The sequence below is a fragment of the Monodelphis domestica genome, chromosome 2 (genome assembly GCF_027887165.1).
Source record: "Monodelphis domestica isolate mMonDom1 chromosome 2, mMonDom1.pri, whole genome shotgun sequence".
NCBI lineage: Eukaryota > Metazoa > Chordata > Mammalia > Didelphimorphia > Didelphidae > Monodelphis > Monodelphis domestica.
The window spans coordinates 148090546-148103257 of NC_077228.1; the positions used below are offsets into that span (position 1 = coordinate 148090546).

A 12712-nucleotide genomic window follows, 5' to 3' on the forward strand; every position below is an offset into this window, starting at 1 on the left:
TCATTAGACTGTCAAAAAGAAGGTAACACAAAAACAGGTTAAGAAATCTTGATCTAAAATATGGATATATTTGGTTATGGTTAATGTTGTAATATTTTCATGATTTAAAACTTTATTGTCCTTTTAAAACAATGAATGATATTTTTTGAAGTGGAAAAAAGGTATATAAGTTAAAAAATCAAAAACAAAACTTTTAACATTTGCCTTCCAGAGAAGAGGTGACTATAGTAAATTCAAGTCACATGGGAGTGTTTATTTTGAGTTTTAATGCCTTTTAAATATTTAAATGAGAATAAATGACTTAAAATACCCTGTCCTACACACCAGAGGATTGAATATTCTTGGTTTCAGGAGAACTTCAAATTTATTATTATCCTATAAAAACATTTAAAATTCATTGATATTTTCTTTTCCTAAAATTCCAGCATCTTAGGATATATTATTAATACTCATATTTTTCATACTTTGTTTAAATGAATGAATGATAATATATCCACACATATATACATATATACATAAAACAAATGATAGAATTTTGATAAGTTAACCCTCTGGAAAAGATACCTAAAAAAGGAAAAGAATAAACCAATAGTTTAACAAAATTCTATTATCAGTTGAGAACCCAATATGTGTCCATCACTATACTATAAATTAAAAGTGAGTAAAAAATAATTGAATAGTGTTCTCTGCAGGAACTTATAATCTGTCACTCAAAAGAGAGGAGGAAAAATGTGTAAGGAAGTATTTGTAAATGGATAGATAGTATTATTGTATTAATAAAATATTTAATTATCCAAATATTTTCTTTCCTGATGAAAGTCTTTTTCCCACTTATATGTGCGATTAAGTTGGTAGCCCAAAAGGATATAATCCTAAATTATTTTATTTATAATAAAACAAAATGACAAAAAAAGAAATCCTCATGTATAGTTTTTTAGTGATTTTTTTAACCCATGCAGCTAATACTATTTCCTGGATCACAAAGATGGCAAATCTGAATTTTTATTTTTTCATTGCAAAACACACCAGCAGTAATAACCAACTTACTAATTTCCCTTTTCTTCGTATGCTTTAAGTCAAAGACATGTTAATTCTGTTTCTCAAATATCTAGAATTTTCTATTCCATACTCAAATATAAAAATGCAAGTACCTTTACTGAAAATAATTAGACAGTATTGATCATCACTAATGTATAGTATAAAGAGGGCTAGATCTATAAATAGGTAAATGCTGGGTTTGTATTTGGTCCTTGACTTTTGTGAGCTGTGTGACTGCAAAACGTAAATAGCACTACACCTCTGACCTCCAAATTTCCTAAACTGAATGAAAGGGATATTAATACTTAAGACTTATATATGTAGATATAAAGATCAAATGTGTAGCTTAAAAATATCTATTACAACCTACAGTACATTTTGTAAACTTAGTACAACTATGTTGGATGTTTCTACATGTGGGAATCTATACATTTGTTAGATTCTCTTTCAAAGTCTATTTCCTACCTTATGGAGACTTCTCTCATCCTTCCATTTGTCTAGCTTTCTCCTTTCTCTCTTTGAAAAGCTCATAGACCTTTGCTTGGATCTCCTCATGGTACTTGTATTCTGTCTTGTTCTTTAATAAGGATCATACTTGCCATTTTGGTTTTTAGATTATATGCTCCTTGAGGACAGGAACTATGTCCTGTGTATAGTTGTATATACTCTCAGGCATAGTAAGCAATACATATATGTGTCTCACAATAAGAAAGAATATTTTATTCCCATTTAAAAAACTTCTTGCCAAATCACAACACAAAAAACTCCCATAATACTATTGCATTCTGTCAAGTAGCATTTTTTAAAAATGTGATATCAAAAAAAAATCTGCTTCAAAAGAAATGTCATATTTTATTGCTCAATATCTCCATCTACTGGAACAAATTCAAGACCTTTGGGAAAAATCACTACAATTTCCACATCACTTCAAAGCTTCTACTTTTTTTTTAACCAAAAGATTGAGCAAATCCTCTTGCTTTATGTAGATGATTTATGATTCATTTCAAAAACTATTCTTTGTTCCTAAAGTACACTCATCCAAAATCCCCTATGTGACTTTCTTAAGTAGAACTGTGAATATGACCTTTCTAAAAGCAAAAGTAATTATAGTATCATTCCACTACTCTTTATTTTATTTTCTTATAAGTGTCTTTATATTCAGTTTAATAGCCTTCCATCTACAGTAATAAGTAAGGACTGAATTACTTGACAAATATGGGCTACTGAAAATGAAACCTGATTCTAAGATAGCTTGCATATGATAACATAGACTACAAAAATTATAGGTGAAGTTTCAGCCTCTTGTTCATATTAAAATGGATATATAAAGGAATACAAATTAAAATTCAAAACATCAAAAACTGTTTCAGTCACTCTTTTGAGCTGAAGAGAATGAAGTGACTTCAGAGATGTACATGTAGTAATATTGAAAATAACAGGCCTCCTAGATCCACTGGAAAAAGAAATGGCAAACTCCTACAGTATCCTTGCCAAGAAAACTCCATGGATAGCTTTGGTCCCTGCCATCAAAAAGAATTAAACACGACTGAATGACAACAAAAAATAATAGCTGGCAATTATACAGTTGTTTAAAGTTTACAAAGTGTGTTATAAACATCTTATTTTATCCTCAAACAACTCTTGGAGGTAGATGCTATGATTACCCTTCTGATGAGGAAATGGAGATAGACAGAGATTAAGACCCAGGCTCATATAGCTAGTATCTGAGGTTCTATTTTAACTTGGATTTTTCTTCTTCCAGGTCTAGCACCATTTTATCCACTGAACTAATGATTGACTTTATTTTTGTAGCCACAAAACAAAAATCTTCTCTTGAAGTGCAAATAATGCAACTGATAAAAAAAATAAAAATGGAAAAATAAATAAAATATATCTATAATATAAGCTACATATTTGGTGACATAGAATAGTATTTATTTACTTATAATTCCTAATCCTTATAAGCAAAATCAAAATTTATCAGTTTTTATTTTCTAGCCATACTTATCAAAATTATGCATTAATATTACATCTATGGAAAAAAATAAAAATATACATCTAGGTAGTGATCTAAAGTTTTGTCATTTCTACTTTCAAAATAACTCAAAAATTATCCCCTTCTCTACAATGCCAAAACCCAGGTTTCCAGGTTTTTTTAAATAACTTACATCCCCTCATATGCTCTATGATATAGCTCCATTAGCCTACTTACAAATAGGCTGAAAAACCACAATATCTCCTTTCTCCATGTCTTTTCCCTGACTTTCTCCATTCCTGCTATGCTTTCCTCCCAGCAACATCTTTGTTTCCATACCATCCATGTTTCTCTGGCTTTCTTTGAAACTTATCTCAAGTCCCATCTTTAGCAGGATGCCTTTTCTAGGATTCCAAGGTTTTGATGCCTTTCCATCTCAGATTGCCACCCATCTATTCTATCTTTTAGATGTTTTAATTTTTGTTAATATGTTGTCTCCTGTATTAAAATGCAAGTTCCATGAGAAACAACTATTTTTGCCTTTTATATTTCTAGTTCCTAGTGTATATAATGAATACTTAATAGATGCTTAATGATTGATTATACCATGCTTTATATGGGTTATATGCCCAGGAGAACCCACTGAGATAGGTACTTTAAGTAGTGTTATCCTCATTTTACTGATGAGAAAACTGATACTTAAAGAAGTCAAGGTTTTTCCCCAAATACACAGATCTAACCAATAGCAGAGCTGCGACTCTCCTCAAATCCTTTGACACTAAATCTAATGCTCTTATCACTGAAGCTGCTTCAGAAGAAAAACTAACAACAAGCAGAAGATTGTACCAAAAAATTCTTTTCCCACAGTACTTATTTGATTTTATTTGTCATCTCACACGAACCTTCTACTCTAGAAGAATTTAAATGAAATTCAAGATGAATGAGCAGATGGTAAAAGCACATTCCAGTTGTCCTTGGTGAATTTAGTCACCTGTCTAAATGATCTAAACCTCTTGGTATTAATAGTGTTTGCATAAGTGGTGCATACTTTTGGGAATCTTTAAGTAATTATTTTGAGTGAAAAAAGTGCTACTGGACACCAACATGGCAAATTGAAATAAAAGGAAGAAAGAAGGTGGATATTTTAAATGATAGATTGATAAAGTAAGTTGGTCAGTTAATGATATTTCTTAAACACTACCAACAAATATTGGGGATACAGAGAAAGGCAGAAATATGATCCCATGCCTCCTGGAAGAGAACATGAAAATATCTAAGTATATAAAAATTATATTCAATATAAATAGAAAGAAATCTCATAGGGAAAGCATTTGTAAGCATGGGTCAGGGTGGGGGGATGGGAAGATATGTGAAAGGGAAAGAAATGAGTACTACAGAAGATGGTCTGAGATACTTACATACATACATATATATGTATATGAAAGCCAGGGAAGTTCAGAAGTGGCAGTAAAGAGGAAAAGCATTCTAGATATGAAGGTCAGTCAGTACAATAGGAGAGGAAGAATAAATAAGTCACTATAAGTGAACTACAGAGTAGATGGAGAAGAATAAATTGTAAGAAAAATTGAAAGTTGGAAAGTGGCCACATTATAAAGAACCTTAAATGACAAAAAAAGTAGGATTTATATTTGACCTTAGATATAATAGGGAATCACTGGATATGACTAAGTAAGGAATAACGTGGTCTGATCTGCTCTTTAGAAAAGTAACTTTACCATCTGATCAGTTAGAATGGAGAGGGGATTGAGGAAAGGAGACTGGGTAAGGGATTATTTTAATAATATAAATGAATGGTGATGGTGTGTGAAGTGAGAGAAGGGAACAATTATAAAAAGTAGAAATGTCAAGATTTGGTGATACATTGTATATATCAGGTGAGTGAGGAGGAGTTGAAGATGACACTGGAATTGTAGCCCTAGGTGTCCGGAATGATGCTAGAGACCTCAACAGTTATAAAGAAGTTAAGAAAAGGGGACTATTTTTGAAGGGGAAAAGATAATGAGCTTTGTTATGGACATGTTGAGTTTCAGACTACAAAACAGCCAATTCAATATATCCAAGATGCAGCTGGTGATGGAACACTGATTTTCAAGACTGACTCCTGCCCCACAAAAGAGGATGCTAGAGATATATGAGTTTGACAGTGGCTAAATGACCAGCTGCAATTTTAAAAAAATTGGAGGGAAGTCCTTTGGGCAAAGGTGTGCTTTGAGAGGTAGTAAGTTCCATTTTTTGAGGTCTTCAAGAAGAAACTAGACAACTACTTGTTGGATATACTATAGAAGGATTTACTTCACATATGATTTGGATAGATGGAACTGAGGACCCTTCCAAATGTCAAAATCTATGACTCCATGATTCAAAGTAGATAGAAATTCATTATAGAGGGGAAAACACTAGTATCTGGTAAGATTACATGTTGAAGAAGGTAGAATTTAAGCCTTATCATTAAGGAATTGAGGAAATTAAGAATTGGAAGTTAGAGGTCATAAATTTTGAAGTTTGAGGAAAAGCTAAAAATGCTAAGGAGATTGGAGATGGCAGCATCTTGTTCAATGAAATGCAAGTAGGTCAGTGTAAATGAAAAAGAAAATGTATGGAGGAAAAGTATAAGAAGTCAAAAATTTAGGAAACATCCAGGTTATTAAAAATTTTAATACAAATAAAGGAATTTATTTAATCCTGGAGGTAATAAAAAGTCAATGAAACTTATTAATGAGGGAAAGGCAGGGAATCATCAAAATCACTTTAACAGCTGAATGGAGAACTGATTATAATGGGCCTGTACTAGCATAATGGAAAGAAAGATATAGATAGAGAGATAGATTTAGATACCCATATTCATGCAAATATATGCATATATATGTGATAAGCAGAAATATAAATGTATATCTATATACATATGTGTGTTTATATTTATATTATATAAGTTGTGAAGGAGAAGCAGAAAAATCTGGTAATAGAATGAATCTGTGAAGAGAGTAAGAATGAAGAATCAAGAATGGCCTCAATGATTGACTGGGAGGATTTTGGTTTCCTCAACAGTAATAAAAGTCTGGACGTAAAGATGTTTTGAAGAGAAAAGTAATGAATTATTTTTTGGGCCTGTGTTTAACGTGTATGTCATACATCTAGTTTCTAATTCCCAAGAAGCAGTTGGTGTTATAACTCATGAAAGAAATATTTAAACATATCTACAAATATATATAGATGTTGGGATTATCTCAATATTAATTAAAATTGAATTCATATGATCTGAAGAGATCACCAAGCAGAGTAAAAATACAGAGAAGAGTAAAAAGGGGGCATGACAGCACTTTGGGGGAAATTCAAGTATAACAAACAACTAGAAAAACTGAAAAGGTTAATCAGACAGATAAGAGAGCTAAGCTAAATCTAGAGCTGGACAGGAGTAGAGAGAGTGTCTAGTCAATTACTTTCATTTAAAGAGATTGGGAAAGTGAGACACAGGGAGGTTAAATACCTTCTACCCTTAGGTCACACAATTAAAACATCAGTAATAGGCTTTTGAATCAGAACTTCTAACTATGGATTCTAACTCTTTCCTTTGTATTATTTTGTCACAATGAGACAATTCCAGACAATTAAAACAATAGTAAAATATGATGAATGGAAGTGATTAACACAAAATCATTATAATTAATTTTTTTAAAAAATCTAGCATAGAAAATAGTTCTACAATTGGTATTTATCACCCCTCATACTGTGTACTCAGGCTCCCATTTCCTCTATCATTTATTTCTACAGTCCCTGTCATCTCTATTTTCTATCTCCATTCCTTTTACTTTAAAATTTCCCTTGCCTTTTGTTAAAGAAGTGTTATATTGAGACAAAAATATTCTATCTAAAAAAGTGACTAAAACTTAAATATGATATGACTTTTAAAAGTTTTGGAAAATATTTGATTCCTTCTTGCATCTCATCTCCAACTCTGTTAAAGATTATTTTCTTTTACATTTAAAATTCATTTTATTCTTCTTAATTCTTTCTTAATTAATTCTTAGTTCTTTATTCTACTTAATTGATACAAATGTCTATAATTAGAATAATAATAACAGTCTCTAGATGACTGCCTTTTTTCCCCTCTGAGATATGTCAAGAAAGGGTTAAGATTCTGAGAATGATTAAACTTTATCTAGTATGTTAATTCTTTTCTCTGCTCTAAATATACTCTTAATGGATATATGCCAGCCACGTATTACTTACGATTTACTTACACCGACTTTATATTTTATTTGTATACACCAAATGTGCATGCATTACAAAGACATATGAAGCCATTTATTTATTACAAATATTATTAATTTTTTGGTGGCAAAAATTGGAAAATAAGGGGATGCCCTTTAACTGGGGAATGGATGAACAAATTGTGGTATCTGTTGGTGATGGAATATTATTGTGCTAAAAGGAAAAATGAACTGGAGGAATTCCATGTGAACTGGAAAGACCTCCAGGAATTGATGCAGAGTGAAAGAAGAAGAACTAGGAGAACATTATGCACAGAGACAGATACATTGTAGCACAGTCAAATGTAATGGACTTCTTTACTAACAGCAATGCAATGATCCAGGACAATTCTGAGGGATTTATGAGAAAGAACTCTATCCACATCCAGAGAAAGAACTGTGGGAGTAGAAACACAGAAGAAAATTGCTTGATCATATGGTTTGATGGGAATATGACTGAGGATATAGACTCTATAAACAATCACTCTAGTACAATTATCAATAATATGGCAATAGGACTTGCTCAATGACACATCTAAAACCCAGTGGAATTGCACATTGGCTATGGGAGGGGATGGGGGGAGGGAAAGAACATAATTCATGTAACCATGGAAAATATCCTAAATTAATTAAACTTTTAAAATATTATTAATTTTTTAAAATGTTCTGAATCATAGTTCAAAAGGTCTTACATAGCTGGTGGGAAAGCCTTCCTCAAATATACATATACACATATAAGAAGTATAAAAGATTAAGCTAGATACATTTCTTTTTTATAGGTATGTAAACGCAAGTGTATATGTATATATACACAAATGTATATCTATATATATAACATGCATTAGTAAGTATGTGATGACATGTAATTCAGGCTAGATATACGAAATTTTACACAAAAGTGATTTCTAGTTTTGAAGGAATTAAAATTATTTTTAAAGCACAAATATGTCATTTGTGTCCTAACTCATATGTTTTAAAAATGTGTACCCTGGGGACTTCATTTCCCAGCATTCTTTACTCTTTCCGGGGTTCCCTTGTCTTGTGTCCCTGTGTTTCACCCTGGCATGGGTTTGTTTATAAATTCGTTGAAACTCATGCTCTAGGGTTTTTTGGCTTTGGCTCCAGCATGGCAGGCTTGTGGGTCTCTGGCTCTTTGCTCTGCTCACTCGGCTGAAGAAACCCCTTTTCTCTCTCACTTTGTTGTTATTAAATCCTATAAATTTAAATACTTGGAGTATTCATTCATTTTTAGTCTTAAACTCTCATCATTCTAAAATAATAGTTTCATAACAGTCTTGAAATTAAACTTTCCAAAGGAGAAAAACACAAATCTAATGCATTTTTACCTCTAAGGACAAATACCTAATAAATATAATTTAAAAAAGTATACATCCTAGATAACGAAAGTGATTTCTAAACAGTGAAAAATTTTCATTAGTTTGATTTACAGAATAAAAAAAATTTTAAGCATTTTGTCTCATTAAAATTGGGTATGTTTCCTAATATATCCAAAATGAAAGTTAATATTATCATAGATTTAAAGCTGGAAGGGACTTATGCTGTAACAAGGCAATTGTGCAAGGCTGACTAACAGCATTCAAACCAAGATTCCACAGAGCTGGCTGGGTCAGCATTCTAAGGCAGTTGGGGAACTGGCAACTGGCACTCTCAATCTGGGGTGCAGACAGAGAGGCTGTGTGGAAGTTACTCCATTAAGGAGACCAACTTGGAGCTGCCAAACACTTGGACATCTTTAAGGAGAGGTTGAGTGAATGTTCCCTTTCACACTGGTGGACAGTGTGAGTGGGTGTGAACCTCCTCCCTTCCTGAACCTTGTGAGGACTATCCATCTTGATATTGCAGTTTGACCCAACCAAAGACTCTGGAGTTGTGAGAATCTGGGCCCTGTGGACTTTACTAACCCCTTTACCTTGTATTACCTTTTTTATTTAGTTAGTTTAAGGTTATTTAGAAAGGCTAAGATTTTAATATCTGGGTGGGTTAAAAATAAGTCACTCCCTGATTCCCCTTCCAAATCCCTTGTCCCTTTAGCTAATAAAACTGTTTATATATATATATATATATATATATATATATATATATATATATATATATATAAATATATATATATAGTTAGTGATCCCTTCTGTTTAACCTTCTTTACAACCATCCTTATTACATTTGGCTGAGCCAGGTGGACAAAACTAGAGAAATTAGACTTTAGTTAAGGAAAACCTGTTAGAGAGCAGATCGGCAGTTAGAGGCTATTTGGAAGGTTCCGTTGTCACTCCCAGCAGTTGGTTACTTCCAGGGGGGTTGCCATGGAATTCTCTGACTCTGGCTGGACTCTAGGGGGATTTAAACATTTAAAGGCCCAAAGGCACATGTGCTAGGTGGCCATTTTATTTTTTTGTTGATTTTTTAAATTGTTTTTCTTTTAGTTCTATTTTTTAGTGTTTGTAAATATAAATCAAAGTGGATTATAATGCAACATATCCAGTATCATATAGTGGTTTTATGTTTAATGTAAACATGTCAGGGGACATGACAAATGATGTATTGTACCTTTTGTGGGATTGTGTTTTACACATCACTTATGTAATTTTTTATCTGTTTCCTCAATGTTGTTATGTAATGTTTGGGTATGAGTGGATGAAACCATTGATGTGTTTAACTGTGCAATCTGTGTTGTCATTTGTACCTTTGAGTTGCATGTATTTATTTATATTATACTAGTATAAATTTGTGATGTTTGGTATTGGTTATAAATTGAAAGCTATTGTGGTGTGGATTACTAAAGACTCTGAGATGAAGCAAATGATTATAATTATGAAGGACAAGATAGGGGCAATGGAGTCATGCATGAAAGAAAGAATGATTTTAACAAATGATTCTGGAAATGATTTAAAGGACAATGAAGGGAAAATTAAGAATTTGACGAGATTACAATGGGAAGAGGCAGAATGCAATAAAAGTTAAGCATCACTATTTCCATTAAGGTATATCCTTGTTGTAACTGATGATGAGAAATATAAAGTAAAAACACAAAAATTGTTTATGCCAGAGAATTTGGAATTGATTAAACATAGGACCCCATCATTTACAGAAGAACCTAATAAAGTTGTAAGGGACTTTAAAAGGGCTATAGACATCTTTGACCCTGATTATGGTGATTTTTATTTATTGATGAAAGAATTATTAACACAAAGAGAAAGAAATAAGTGTACTGATGAGATAAGAAATGATGCATTATTGATTCCATGGCCAGAAACTTTTCAAGGTGAGGATATGAATAATAAACCTGATTATGAATTGATGAAAGAGGCCAGAAAGTCAATTATGGATGTGATGAAGAGGCACACTGCCTGGTCTAAATTTGAGAATATCAAACAAAAAATAAATGAAATACCTAAGAATTATCTGGAGAGAATTACAGAAGCTACAGAAATTTTACTAAAGATGGATGCTTTAGAAGAAGGCACAATTGCTCATATTAAGAGGATATTTGTAAGAAATGAAATTCCTAAAATTAAATCATTGTTTAAGAATAATTGCCATGATTGGGAAGAAATGGGACTAGAAGAAATAAGAAGAAAGACAACATATTTATGTATTGACAATGAGGATAAATATGATGAAAGGGACACTGTAATAGAGGATTTAAAAGGGATGCAGAAAATAAAGGAAGGGACATCAAAATACAGGAAGTAAAGTCTGTGGCAGCTCTAAGATCTGTGCAACTGAGCAACCAATACAAGCTTAGGGAAAAGAGATCTGGACCCCAGAAGTGCTTCCTGTGTAATCGTGTTGGACATTTTCTCAGGGACTGTAGATACAGAGGGCAATTTTCCAGTCAATTAAATAGAAATGGAGGGTACAGGAGACAGAATAATTGGAATAATAATAATAATAGTAATAATACACAATTACCAAACATTTTCCATAATTACCAAAGGAGAAATAATGTTAAAACATGCTAAAATGCTTGCTGTCAGGGGGCTCAAGCACCACATTTAAACACTATGCAGGTTAAATCTGGAGCAAGACCCAAATACAGAGCAAAGATGCGTGTTCATTATGAAGGTGTCCCCAGATTTCTTCTGTATTTGAACAATCAAGGGAAAATGGTGATGGTGATAAGGTTAATGAAGTTATAAATGATGTGATTGAAACAAAGGATAATTGTAATTAGTGTTAATAATTGTGAGGAAAAAGAAGATTCTAATGTAAAATTAGTGGAAAATTCTAATGATTGTGAAATAATGGAAAATAGTGAAGAATGTAAATTTGATAAAGATAATGTGATTGTAAATGAGAGCAATGATATCAAGGTAGAGATTATAAAGACCAATGGGAATAGTGAAAAAGCTGATGATGGAGTTAAAGATGTTAAATCCTGGGAATATCATGCAATTCAAGCAGATATAAATTTGGATGGACAGGAAATGCCTGAGCCTTGTACTGATGTTACTGGTGCTTGCACCAGGGTTGGAAACATCCAACCACCTAAGAGTATAGAACCATATGTGTCTATAACTATTGGTGACCAGATTTATTATCTTCTGGTTAATGTTGGAGCCAGTAAATCAGCTTTGCAAAGTCTTCCTAAGCATTGCAGAGCTGTTGGTACAATGGAAGTCATAGGAGCTACTGGAAAACCACAGAGAGTAGCAAAATTACAACAAAAAATGCTTACTTTAGGTCCCTTATTTATGGAACATGCATTTCTTTGTATGCTAGATGGTCCAATGAATCTTTTAGGCAGAGATTTATTATGCAAATTAAGAACAACAATCCAATGTGCTGATACTGGTGATATCTCATTACATCTACCAAAAGAATCTCTGAAAGCTTTTCCATTGCTGTTCTTAGATGCAGTCAGTACAGAGGGTGACTTAGATTCAATCTATCCTATACCTGAGAATATACCTGAAGACCTTTGGTCAAAGTCTTCCACAGATGCAGGTTTATTTAAATCAGCTACTCCAGTAAGGGTGAGGACTAAGGAAGAACTAGTCCCTTGTGTAATAATTATTACAATACAGAAGATTTAATATGGTACTCTCATTTTGCAGATGGAGAATCTGAAGTCACTGGAGCTTAAGCGACTACAAAACTCAAAGAGATAAGTAGAAAAGTTTGGATTTAAATGAAGTTCTCATTCCATATTTATTCTTATATACTTACTTATCTCTCTCTGTTTCTGTCTCTGTCTCTCTCTCAATAGAAGTCATTGACTTTGAAAAGAACACAACAACTTTTTTGGTCATCAAGTCAAATACTGCCACTAGGAAACTGAGGCCCCCCAAAGAGAATTTACACACCAAGTGTCAAATAGGGAGGAGTCAATATTCAAATTCAAGTCTTCTATCTCCAAATTCTATCACTTTTCATACTACTGCAATAAATATATATTATTGCAGATATTTAT

At 32.5% G+C, this 12712-nt stretch overlaps 1 protein-coding gene across 3 annotated transcripts in view; it reads right to left on the bottom strand.

The window, feature by feature from the left end:
* The window catches only part of CHRM3 (cholinergic receptor muscarinic 3), a 576253-nt gene that overhangs the window by 367594 nt on the left and 195947 nt on the right, over positions 1-12712 (bottom strand). The window lies entirely within an intron of this gene.